The sequence below is a fragment of the Salmo salar genome, chromosome 28 (assembly GCF_965601325.2).
Source record: "Salmo salar chromosome 28, fSalSal1, whole genome shotgun sequence".
Taxonomy (NCBI): Eukaryota; Metazoa; Chordata; class Actinopteri; order Salmoniformes; family Salmonidae; genus Salmo; species Salmo salar.
In genome coordinates this window covers 44,349,010-44,362,354 of record NC_138318.1, presented here as the reverse complement: position 1 = coordinate 44,362,354, position 13,345 = coordinate 44,349,010, and the positions used below count along the sequence as shown (strand labels likewise).

Genomic DNA, 13,345 nt, shown 5'->3' with positions numbered 1-13,345 from the left:
CCACAGGTACACCTCCAATTGACTCAAATGATGTCAATTAGCTTATCAGAAGCTTCTAAAGCCATGACATCCTTTTCTGGAATTTTCAAAGCTGTTTAAAGGCACAGTCAACTTAGTGTATGTAAACTTCTGACCCACTGGAATTGTGATACAGTGAAATAATCTGTCTGTAAACAACTGTTGGAAAAATGACTTGTGTCATGCACAAAGTAGATGTCCTAACCAACTTGCCAAAACTGTAGTTAGTAAACAAGAAATTTGTGGAGTGGTTGAAAAACAAGTTTTAATGACTCCAACCTAAGTGTATGTAAACTTTTGACTTCAACAGTATATACACACACACACAAACCAACACCTTTTTTTTTAAAGGAAAGAGGAATAAATACACAGTGAGCAATGACAGCTTTGCTATATACATGTGGGGTACCAGTACTGAGTCAATGATAGCCTGGCTATATACATGTGGGGTACCAGTACTGAGTCAATGATAGCTTTGCTATATACATGTGGGGTACCAGTACTGAGTCAATGATAGCCTGGCTATATACATGTGGGGTACCAGTACTGAGTCAATGATAGCTTTGCTATATACATGTGGGGTACCAGTACTGAGTCAATGATAGCCTGGCTATATACATGTGGGGTACCAGTACTGAGTCAATGATAGCCTGGCTATATACATGTGGGGTACCAGTACTGAGTCAATGATAGCCTGGCTATATACATGTGGGGTACCAGTACTGAGTCAATGATAGCCTGGCTATATACATGTGGGGTACCAGTACTGAGTCAATGATAGCCTGGCTATATACATGTGGGGTACCAGTACTGAGTCAATGATAGCTTTGCTATATACATGTGGGGTACCAGTACTGAGTCAATGATAGCCTGGCTATATACATGTGGGGTACCAGTACTGAGTCAATGATAGCTTTGCTATATACATGTGGGGTACCAGTACTGAGTCAATGATAGCTTTGCTATATACATGTGGGGTACCAGTACTGAGTCAATGATAGCCTGGCTATATACATGTGGGGTACCAGTACCTAGTCAATGATAGCTTGGCTATATATGTTTTATTTTATGTAACCTTTATTTGAACAGGCTGCTAGTAGTGAGTCGATGTGCAGGGGTACGAGGTCATTGAGGTAGCTATGTACATATAGGTAGGGGTAAAGTGACTAGGCAACAGGATAGATAATAAACAGTAGCAGCAGCGTATGTGATGCGCGTGAATGTATGTGTGGTAATTGTGTGTGTGTGAGTGTGTGGGTAGAGTCCAGTGTGGGTGCATTGAGCCAAAAATAGTTTGTGCAAAAAGGGTCAATGCAGATAGTCCGGGTAGCTATTTGGAGAGAACAGTCTATGACTTGGGTAGCTGGAGTCTGACAATTTTTAGGGCCTTCCTCTGACACCGCCTGGTATAGAGGTCCTGGATGGCAGGGAGTTCGACCCCAGTGGTGTACTGGGCCGTACTCACCACCCTCTGTAGCGCCTTGTGGACAGATGCCTTGCAGTTGCCGTACCAAGTGGTGATGCAGCCAGTCAAGACGCAGCTGTAGAACATTTTGAGGATTGGAGGGTCCATGCCAAATCTTTTCAGCCTCCTGAGGGGGAAGAGGCATTGTTGTGCCCTCTTCACGACTGTGTTAGTGCGTGTCGACCATGTTAATTCCTTAGTGATTCGGACACCGAGGAACTTGAGATCTTGACCCGGTCCACTACAGCCCCGTCCATGTGGATGAGTACAACTGACTGGCAACAAGCCAGGGGCTGGTCCCAGATTTATTTCACTACCTGGGGAGTAGGGACCCTTAGTGCAATACACTACAACAGCAGTCTTCACACATCGGCATCAGAGGTAAAACAGTCAAACTCTTCATTGGATTATAAAGTATACTTCTTTAATCAATGTTTAGACTGGGTCAATTACTATAACAGTGACTGCTTTAATAATCCCTATGTACAGAAAGGACGGACCTTCATGACCTCGACCTGCAGGTCCTCGTGGAGCATGGGGGTCACCCTCACTGCGTCCAGCATCTGACTCAACAGCTGCCTCTCCATAGCCTCCGTCTCCACGCTCACAAACCTGTCCTCTGACAGCATCTTCTACAGTCAAACCAGGAGGAGTGGGATGGAGAACAGTACAAAATGGAGGAAAGAGAGCGACAGACACAGGGAGAGTGGGACAATTCAATACACAGTCCAAAAATTATAATACTAAGTAGAACATCAGAATCCAGGCCAACAAAGAATAATTCACATCAAGACTCACTGAAGGGTAATGGGTTGCGTCTGCAGCAGTAATGCTTGTAATTAACCTCTTACACTGAACAAAAATATAAACGCAACATGTTGGTCACATGTTTCATGAGCTGAAATAAAAGATCCCAGAAATGTTCCATACGCACAAAAAGCTAATTTCTCTCAAATTTTGTGCACACATTTCTTTACATACCTGTTAGTGAGCATTTCTCCTTTGCCAAGATAATCCATCCACCTGACAGGTGTGGCATATCAAAAAGCTGATTAAACAGCATGATCATTACACAGGTGCACTTTGTGCTGGGGACAATTAAAAATGTGCAGTTCTGTCACACAACGCCACAGATGTCTCAAGTTTTGAGAGAGCGTACAAAAGGCATGCTGACTGCAGGAATGTCCAACCGAGCTGTTTCCAGAGAACTGAATGTTAATTTCTCTACCAAAAGCTGCCTCCAACGTTGTTTTAGAGAATTTGGCAGTATGCCCGACTGGCCTCACAACCGTATGGCGTTGTGCGGGCGAGCGGTTTACTGATGTCAATGTTGTGAACATAACCCCACTGCCACCATGGGGCAAGGGTATGGGCAGGCATAAGTATGGGCAACGAACACAATTTCATTTTATTGATGGCAATTTAAATGCACAGAGATACTGTGACGAGATCATGAGGCCTATTTTGAGGACATTTTCTTTTAAAGGTATCTGTGACCAACAGATGCATATCTGTATTCCCTGTCATTTGAAATCCATAGATCATGGCCTAATGAATTTATTTCAATTGACTGATTATATGAACTGTAACTCAGTAAAATCTTTGAAATTGTTGCATCTATATTTTTGTTCAGTATAGAATGTAATGTACATTCACAAATGCATGGCTAGTCAAAGCAATGACCTTTTCCTGGTTCAACCACATCTGCTGTTTTGTACAGGTCATTGTTACTGCATGCATGGCTGCTGGACTGTACCTGCATTCCTGTGAGGGCAGTCTGGGCCAGCTTCCTGTTCTTGGACCCAAGTGCCAGCTGAAGAGGGAGAAGGCATCTTTCTCTGCAGAGACATAAACATATAATTAAGCTACAGAGAGAAAATTAAACAAAATGGGTCAAAGCTTTCATATTTAAACTGGACAAGGTTGGTTTGATGGCACTCTGACAATGATTTCCTGTGGGACTTTCCAAAAAGAGATTACAGCTAACATGTTCACATCCCATGAAAACAAAGCAGGAGCAAAAGCAAGCATGATAGTTTCACATACACCATGTTTCAGGGGACAGGCTATGAATATAATATTATACATAATGATATAATCACAACAGCCTACAACACGAGACATCTCATCTCGATCTGTCTGAAATCAAGGCCACAAATCCACAACACAACCCCTAGTATTAATGGCATTTTAAATCCTACGTGTTGGGAGAATTCTTGTTTCTGGATGTCCTCAAAATAATATGGCTGATCTTCCTGCCATGTTTTTTTCCCCAAAAACATTGCAGGAAGGAAGAAAGATTTACCTGAGAAGGAAGGAAAAAAAGAAATTGAGGACGCCAGCCTTGCCCTTTTTAACCAACTTGAATGACATTTAGAAATGGCTACAGGGAGCGTGTTAAACAGAACGTGAAGCATAAGAAAGTTCTCTATAGTCCACAGTATCAATCTCATGCGTCATGCTGAGCCTAACAACACTCCCCCTTCTCATCGAATCAAATAAAAGTTTATTGGTCACATTTACAGGACAGGGGGTAAACGGTACAGTGAAATGCCTACACAAGCTCTCTTCAACAGTGCAATACACATTTATCAAAACAATCACAATAAGTATCCTGCCATGTATAAAGGAACTTATTAGCATTCCATATCTAACTTCATCCCAACCTTTTCATTAGTCAACATATTGAACATTAATATGACAAATGCAGCCTTAACTATATAACTCTAACGAGATAAAGAGTATGAGACTGTATCACTGGATGCACTTCAATTCATCATAACCACATAAAAACACCATTATCAGTCATCTACAATGCCAATGTATTTCCAAGTATGCACTAAGCCTATCTGAGAAGGTCCAACTCCATGGTTTACTGGTATCAGGGATGGAAATATATTTCCCTCCGAGGCTGCTCACGGCCTGTCATGGCTATACTGTGTCAATGTGAATATCTAATGTTGATGCAGTGTAGGAGTTGTGTAACCACTGGTCAGTGTGCAGGTCACTGAGCCTGAAAACCCACTCTATATCTCTATATCATTAATGCCTGAGGCTGAGACTAATCATACCTGCTGTTAACTATTCATGTGATTGATGTTAGGGAAGGAAGTTTCACCCATTGACTCAATGGCATGACAGTTTAAGATGAGTGTTTCAAAGAGGGCATAGTCAGATCATTGATAGAAGCTAACTGAGCTGACCGACTGAACAGGCTATTTGAATTAAAGGGATGAGGTTAAACCTAAAAAAATAACTCAATGGGGTCCAGCGATTGGACTCGTATAAAAGTCCTGTAATAGGCTACAACTGTCAGTCTAACATCACAGGACAAGGCAATGAAAAGGTCTAAATAACCAGATAGCATTCCAAATAACAGGACAGCAGGCGGAATATGATTAAATGGAGACCGACTGAGGTGATGTATCACCAGCCTACAGATCCAGCACCAACACCAGCCTCCAGCCCCAACACCAGCTCCACATCCAACACCAGCCTCCAGCCCCAACACCAGCTCCACATCCAACACCAGCTCCACATCCAACCTCCATGAGACCGCTCATTTAGCCGGAGGGAATAACTGATACCGCAGAGAAAGAGAGGCTAACTCAGTGTAGCGCGGATTAATTCAGTCCCAGCATGTGACAGCATGTTTTGCTGCCAGAAATGTCACTGAGGGAAGCAAAGGGAGGACATGCAGAGGTGTGGGTCTTTGCAGTTGCTGAGCTGGCAGAAAGGGAGGGAATTTGTGGGTCCTGGGCAGAGAATGTTTGAAGAATTCAACTGTGGAATAAGTCATTTGGAATACACTAACAATTGTCGAAACAAGAGCAAGAGTGAAAAAAGAAAACCTCTAACATAAGTAGTTACTGTTATTGGCAAAACTATAATACGCAGACTAAACCAACACAGGCTAAATCATTAACTCTGGTATTTCATCAGCTTTGAAGAAAGGTGAATATTGCAAATGTTTAACTAATTTAGAGCACTATCATTCTCACAGTTTTTCCAATGATAAATCATGTTCTTCACACTGCCTTCTTGCCAGCACAGCAAGTGTTGTTGGGTGCGTATGTGTGCTTTACGTGTGTGCACGTGTCCCCATGGCTGTGTGTGCGCACATGTGTGGGTGAGGGAGTGGTAGGACTGTGGAGAGTGAAACATCACAACAATCACGCTGATTCATAATGAAGAAGAACCTCAACACACACAAACACGCCTGGAAGTCAAATGTGACCCGTTTCAGAAAACTAGGCCCATGTCGCAAGACACGACTTCACAGGAGAGCCATTTGAACGTTATGTTTTGGCAGAATGCCTTCTGGAACATTTTACCTTTCATGTGCCTTATTAACGAACTTGTATGCTATCTGTAAATACGAATACATTTGTTAAATTACGAGCCTAGTTGGTTTAGCCACATAACAAGACAGGAACCTTCCCGCTAGCCATGATTGGCTGGGATAATGAGTGGGCTGGACATGCCGAGAGATGAGTTTCAGATTGGTCCGAGGTGTAGCATCTTCTGTCTTACTCTGAAAACGAATCAGACAATGAGGAAATCCCTGATTTAGGTAAAAAAATATTTAATTGAAGACATTGTAGGAGTCTTCTGATGACAGTGATGTGGAAGAAACATCAAACAGAGTTGTTGTCGCGGAAGAAGTTGACCAAGTTTTGAAATCCGTGGAATGTCTGGTAGAAGCAGAGTATGATAAGGAGATTAATATAATTCTGACGTTTGATTGCAAATGCAGAGGGAGTCGAAAAGAGAACACAGAAGGCTGTTGTATAAAACACCTGTCTCCGGATTACATCTTCAAACTAAGGGCAACCATTGCATCCGTGACAGAGAGGGAGAAAGATATGATGATTGTTATGGCATTGCACATGGTCAGTGTGAACCAGAGTGACTTGACACAACAGGCCAAGAAAGCTATACAAACAAAAACGGAAATGACACAGGACATCTTATTTAATGAAAGTGGTTGCAGTCTGCCATGAAGCATTCATCCATATATACGGGTAAGAGTCTAGGTACAGTTTCAGATATTATACGTTTCTAATTTTGTCAGAAAGTTGTTTTCATTGCAAGTTAAAGCTTACTGTTAGCTAGCTAGCTGACGTTAGATGGCTGGTTTGCTAGCTAACATTGTGTATGATCTGTGTGTGTGTGTATCTCAGAATGCCATTTCGCATTGCTAGTTATAACCTAATGTTAGCTCGCTAACATTGAACCTATTTGGTTAACTTTAGCTAGCTATGACAATCGGTTTGTATTGCTAGTACTCTATGGATTGGGATTATGGTTGTTTAGCTAGCATATCTAAGCAAAAAACTCCGCTTCGCCAAATGATTACATGACCCATCAAGTTAGCCAGGTGTGTCTGACGGTGATTACGGCTATCTATTGTATAATAATGCTAAAATATTTGTATCAGTAAAATTCACCTGACCTCCACCAGTCATACAAGGAGAACGGTCTAATGACTCCCATCAAAAAGAGAGCTGGCCCAAGCAAGCACAGGTTACACCTGAAGCATGAGGACTTGCAGCGAGTTGTGAACTTCATCAACAACTACGCAGAGGACAATGCAATAGTATTACCAGGGCACAAACACTTGTGGAAAGCTGCTGCCATCCCATGCGACAAAAACAGCGGTGTGGCGTCTCTACAAGGAATCGATGACAACACTTGGTATGTAAAGCATAAACAACACGTTTTGATTATTTATTGACCTCCAACATGATTGGGACTACTTTTATTGATCTCACATTATTTCTGTATTTTCCAGAGGCTCCACCACAGTCTGGACCGTCACTTGCTGATCACAGACCGCACCAACTTTGCCCCTGACTGGTGCTTCGGCCTCATCAAGCAGCACTTCAGAAAGACCAGAGTGAACACTGAGATTGCTGGTGTTGTGAAGAACAGCACTGTGACAGGGGTCAACATCCCACAGCTGGTTGGACTGAAGGATGGTGCTGGTGGAAAGCTATGGCTGGCAACAACACCTGACTCTGTATTTCAGGCCGCTGCCACAGATCAAGCAGTACCAGCACTTCAGGTGAATATAATTTTCATTGAATTGTATGAGGTTATTCTTATCTAAACTTGGGAGGTGAATTGATGTTGTGCAAGGTTGTAATGTCTTCTCAATTTTTTTTGTTATTTCCTGTTTTACAGCGTTGATGCTCTGGAGCCTGGTGTTTTTGTCACAAGGAGCGTTTGGACTCAGTCGGGACCAAGTTTTAGCTGCTGGGCAACACTGACATCCTTCCTCCCATAGATGGTCTGTCTGTACAAGCAACACCTGGACTGGACACAGCTAGACAAACGTATATTTTAGAGAAGATCAGGGAGTTTTGCGACGAAGAGGCTAAGGACATAACATGCCCAGCACCAAAGTCAAGGGCAGGGCAGAAACTGGCTCTCCGAATATAGATTCACTTGTTCATGCGTGATTTGGACGGACCAGTCATCAGCACTATCTGCAATTCCTCTATTCACATGACTCTCTCCTAACACACGCCATACGTTGCTGTTGATAGTGCCGAAGAACATGGCTGACGTTTTACATTCTCCCATCCAATTGTGCAATTATAAAAAAAAAATTAAACTTTTTGTAAGTTATTTGTTTTACTTATTGTGTACATAAGAGACAGTAGCAGCAACATTATGACCGAAAATAACTTCTGGACATCAGAAAAGCGATTACTCACCGCGGACTGGAAGAAACTTTTTCCTTTAACGACTCCGACGAGAAGGATATCCTGCTTTCACTGGAACAGGCCCAGATCCACGCCTTTTGCGTGAAGAAAAGATGCCGAAAAAGGGGACGCAGATTGGGGATCCTTCTGAGAATCCGGAGGCAAGCGAGCAAACTCCCAATGCCTTCCAGTCTTCTTGCTAACGTGCAATCGTTGGAAAAAAATGTATGACCTACTATTGAGATTATCATACCAACGGGACATTAAAAACTGTAACATCTTATGTTTCACCGAGATGTGGCTGAACGAAGAAACAGACAATATAGAGTTGGCGGGATTTTCCATGTATCGGAAGAACAGAGACACTACCTCTGGTAAGACGAGGGGTGGGGGGTGTGTCTTTTTGTCAATAACAGCTGGTGCGCGATGTCTAATATTAAAGAAGCCTCGAGGTATTGCTCACCTGAGGTAGAGTACCTTAAGATAAGCGGTCGACCACACCATCTACCAAGAGAGTTCTCATCTGTATTATTCGTAGCTGTCTATTTACCACCACAAAGCGAAGCTCTCAACCAACTCTATAAGGCCATAAGCAAAGAAGAAAATGCTCACCCAGAAGCGGTGCTCTTAGTGGCCAGGGACTTTAATGCAGGCAAATTTAAATCAGTTTTACAAAATTTATACCAGCATGTCACATGTACAACCAGGGGGAAAAAAAATCCTAGACCACCTTTACTCCACACACAGAGATGCAGACAAAGCTCTCCCCGCCCTCCATTTGGCAAATCTGACCATAATTCTATTCCTGCTTACAAGCAAAAACTAAAGCAGGAAGTTACCAGTGACTCATTCAATAAGACTTTTGCTAGCACAGACTGAAATATGTTCCGGGATTCATCCAATGGAATTGAGGAATACACCACCACAGTCATCGGCTTCATCAATAAGTGCATCGATGACACGTCGTCCCCACAGTGACTGTACGTACATATCCCAACCAGAAGCCATGGATTTCAGGCAACATCCGCATCGAGCTAAAGGCTAGAGCTGCCGCTTTCAAGGAGCGGGAGACTAATCCAGACGCTTATAAGAAATCCCGCTATGCCCTCAGATGAAAAATCCAACAAGCAAAACGTCAACACAGGATTAAGATTGAATCCTACTACACCGGCTCTGACGCTCGTCAGATGTGGCAGGGCTTGAAAACTATTACGGACTACAAAGGGAAACCCAGATGCGAGCTGCCCAGTGACGCGAGCTTACTAAACGAGCTAGATGATTTTATGCTCGCGTCGAGGCAAGTAATGCTGAAGCATGCACGAGAGCACCAGCTGTTCTGGATGACTGTGTGATAACACTCTCGGTAGCCGATGTGAACAAAATCTTTAAAACAGGTCAAAATTCACAAAGCTGCTGGACCAGACGGATTACCAGGACATGTATTCAAAGCATGCGCTGACCAACTCCCAAGTGTCTTCACTGACATTTTCAACCTCTCCCTGACCGAATCTGTAATACCTACATGTTTCAAGCAGACCACCATAGTGCCTGTGCCCAAGGAAGCGAAGGTAACCTGCCTAAATGATTACCGCTCTGTTGCACTCACGTCGGTAGCCATGAAGTGCTTTGAAAGGCTGGTCATGGCTCACATCATCAGCATCCTCCCAGACAGCCTCGTCCCACTCCAATTTGCATAACGTCCCAACAGATCCACAGATGACGCAATCTCAATCGCACTCCACACTGCCCTTTCTCACCTGGACAAAAGGAACACCTATGTGAGAATGCTGTTCATTGACTACAGCTCAGTGTTCAACAACATAGTGCCCACGAAGCTCATCACTAAGCTAAGGACTCTGTGACTAAACACCTCCCTCTACAACTGGATCCTGAACTTCCTGACGGGCTGCCCCCAGGTGGCAAGAGTAGGCAACAACACGTCTGCCAAGCTGATCCTTAACACTGGGGAACCACAGGGTTGTGTACTTAGTCCCCTCCTGTACTCCCTGTTCACCCATGACTGCGAGGTCAAACACGACTCCAACACCATCATTAAGTTTGCTGACTACACAACAGTGGTAGGCCTGATCACCGAGAATGATGAGACGGCCTAAAGGGAGGAGGTCAGAGAACTGTCAGTGTTGTGCCAGGACAACAACCTCTCCCTCAATGTGAAAAAGACAAAGGAGCTGATCATGGACTACAGGAAAAGGCGGGCCAAACAGGCCCCCATCAACATCGACGGGGCTGTAGTGGAGCGAGTCGAGAGTTAAGTTCCTTGGTGTCACCAACAAACTATCATGGTCCAAACATACCAAGACAGTCGTAAAGAGGGCACGGCAAAACCTTTTCCCCCTCAGGAGACTGAAAAGATTTGGCATGGGTCCCCAGATCCTCAAAAGGTTCTACAGCTGCACCATCAAGAGCATCCTGACCGGTTGCATCACCGCCTGGTATGACAACTGCTCAGCATCTGACCATAAGGCGCTACAGAGGGTAGTGTGAACGGCCCAGTACATCACTGGGGCCAAGCTTCCTGCCATCCAGGACCTATATAATAGGCGGTGTCAGAGGAAAGCCAATAAAATTGTCAGGGACTCCAGTCACCCAAGTTATACAATGTTTTCTCTGCTACCGCACGGCAAGCAGTACAATTCATAAAAATCGCCACCTGACAATTTACATTGATACCCCCCTGTACACTGCTGCTACACACTGTTCGTTTGTTAGTTACCTATGCATAGTCACTTCGCCCCCACCTATACAGATTACCTCAACTAGCCTGTACCCCTGCACACTGACTCAGTACCGGTGCCCCCTGTATATAGCCTCGTTATTGTGTTACTTTTTATTTTAGCCTACTTGGTAAATATTTTAATCTTCTTGAACTGCACTTTTGGTTAAGGGCTTATAAGTAAGTATTTCACTGTGAAGTCTACACTTGTTGTATTTGGTGCATGTGGCAAATAAAGTTTGATTTGCTACTATTTTTTTATCCTGCTGCTCACCCACTTTACCCCTTATTGTATACATATAACTACCTAATCTATCACTGATATCGTTATTGATATTGTTCTTGTACATATTGTATATTATTTTCTTTATTTTAACACCATTTCTGATATTGCTACTATGCAAGTAACCATTTGGCCATACCATTTACACCTTCTATAGAGAGCCATCCACTTAGCTAGACGTGGCTGTACCATTTACACCTTCTATAGAGAGCCATCCACTTAGCTAGACGTGGCTGGGGGTTATAGCATTTCTTTCACATGACCCTTCAATTTAGACAAGTGCGTCTGGGTAAGCGTCATCTAATATTTATAAAATCATTTATTGGACACTTTCTATTTACCTTGAATTTTTCCTTATTGTAGGTTACTACTTTTAGTCTTAATCTTTACTACACTATTCACTGTTCTTAAAGAGATGGCTGGGGCTGGCTTAAGATGGTGTGAACAATGCTGAATTGGTGTAGACAAAGGAGAGCTTTCCAGTAGATACCAAAACATGCAAAGGCCATTTTCTCAAAAGTGTATCAACTTTCAAAGCAGAATTAGTTTCCCAATGTTCCAAAAATGCAGTGTATGATATACCATTTTGTAGCCATGTGTCTCTGCATTTATCCAATGTAAAAAACACAATTTCAAATTTTGCACTACCCTCTGTAGTGCCTTGCGGTTGGAGGCTGAGCAGTTGCCATACGAGGCAGTGATGCAACCAGTCAGGATGCTCTCGATGGTGCAGCTGTAGAACCTTTTGAGGATCTGAGGACCCATGCCAAATCTTTTCAGTCTCCTGAGGGGGAATAGGTTTTGTCGTGCCCGCTTCACAACTGTCATGGTGTGCTTGGACCATGTTAGTATGTTGGTGATGTGGACACCAAGGAACTTGAAGCTCTCAACCTGCTCCACTGCAGCCCCATCTATGAGAATGGGGTGTGCTCGGGCCTCTTTTTCCTGAAGTCCACAATCTCTTTTGCCTTGATCACATTGTGGGAGAGGTTGTTGTCCTGGCATCAGCCAGTTCTCTGACCTCCTCCTATAGGCTGTCTCGTTGTTATCGGTGATCAGGCCTATCACTGTTTTTATTTTATTTTACTTTTATTTAACTAGGCAAGTCAGTTAAGAACAAATTCTTATTTTCAATGACGGCCTAGGAACAGTGGGTTAACTGACTTGTTCAGGGGCAGAATGACAGATTTGTACCTTGTCAGCTTGGGGATTCGAACTTGCAACCTTTCGGTTACTAGCCCAACGCTCTAACCACTAGGCTACTCTGTTGTGTCATCGGGCAAATTTAATGATGGTGTTGGAGTTGTGCTTGGCCGTGCAGTCATGAGTGAACAGGGAGTACAGGAGGGGGATGAGCACGCACCGCTGAGGGGCCTCTGTGTTGAGGATCAGCGTGGCAGATGTGTTGTTACCTACCCTTACCATCTGGGGGCGGCCCGTCAGGAAGTCCAGGATCCAGTTGCAGAGGGAGGTGTTTAGTCCCAGGGTCCTTAGCTTATTGATGAGCTTCGTGGGCACTATGGTGTTGAACGCTGAGCTGTAGTTAATAAATAGCATTCTCACATAGGTGTTCCTTTTGTCCAGGTGGGAAAGGGCAGTGTGGAGTGCAATATCGACTGCATCATCTGTGGATCTGTTGGGGCGGTATGCAAATTGGAGTGGGTCTAGGGTTTCTAGGATGATGGTGTTGATATGAGCCATGACCAGCCTTTCAAAGCACTTAATGGCTACAGACGTGAGTGCTACGGGTCGGTAGTCATTTAGGTAGGTTACCATGGTGTTCTTGGGCACAGGCACTATGGTGGTCTGCTTAAAACATGTTGGTATTACAGACTCGGACAGGGAGAGGTTGAAAATGTCAGTGAAGACACTTGCTAGTTGGTCAGCGCATGCTTGCAGTACATGTCCTGGTAATCCGTCTGGCCCTGCGGCCATGTGAATGTTGTCCTGTCTAAAGGTCTTAATCACAACGGCTGCAGAGAGCGTGATCACACAGTCTTCTGGTACAGCTGGTGATCTCATGCATGTTTCAGTGTTATTTGCCTTGAAGCGAGCATAGAGGTAGTTTAGCTGGTCTGGTAGGCTCGTGTCACTGGGCAGCTCTCGGCTGTGCTTCCCTTTGTAGTCTGTAATGA

General features: G+C 43.9%; 1 long non-coding RNA gene across 1 annotated transcript; it reads right to left on the bottom strand.

Moving 5' to 3' along the window:
* Window positions 1-223: 223 nt before the first annotated feature.
* Window positions 224-3,324, bottom strand: LOC145865659 (uncharacterized). Its single transcript, XR_014383057.1, has 3 exons — window positions 3,240-3,324; window positions 1,984-2,115; window positions 224-1,800 (listed from the first exon to the last, which is right to left on the bottom strand). It is a non-coding gene; the product is annotated as an uncharacterized LOC145865659 (long non-coding RNA).
* Window positions 3,325-13,345: the final 10,021 nt, after the last annotated feature.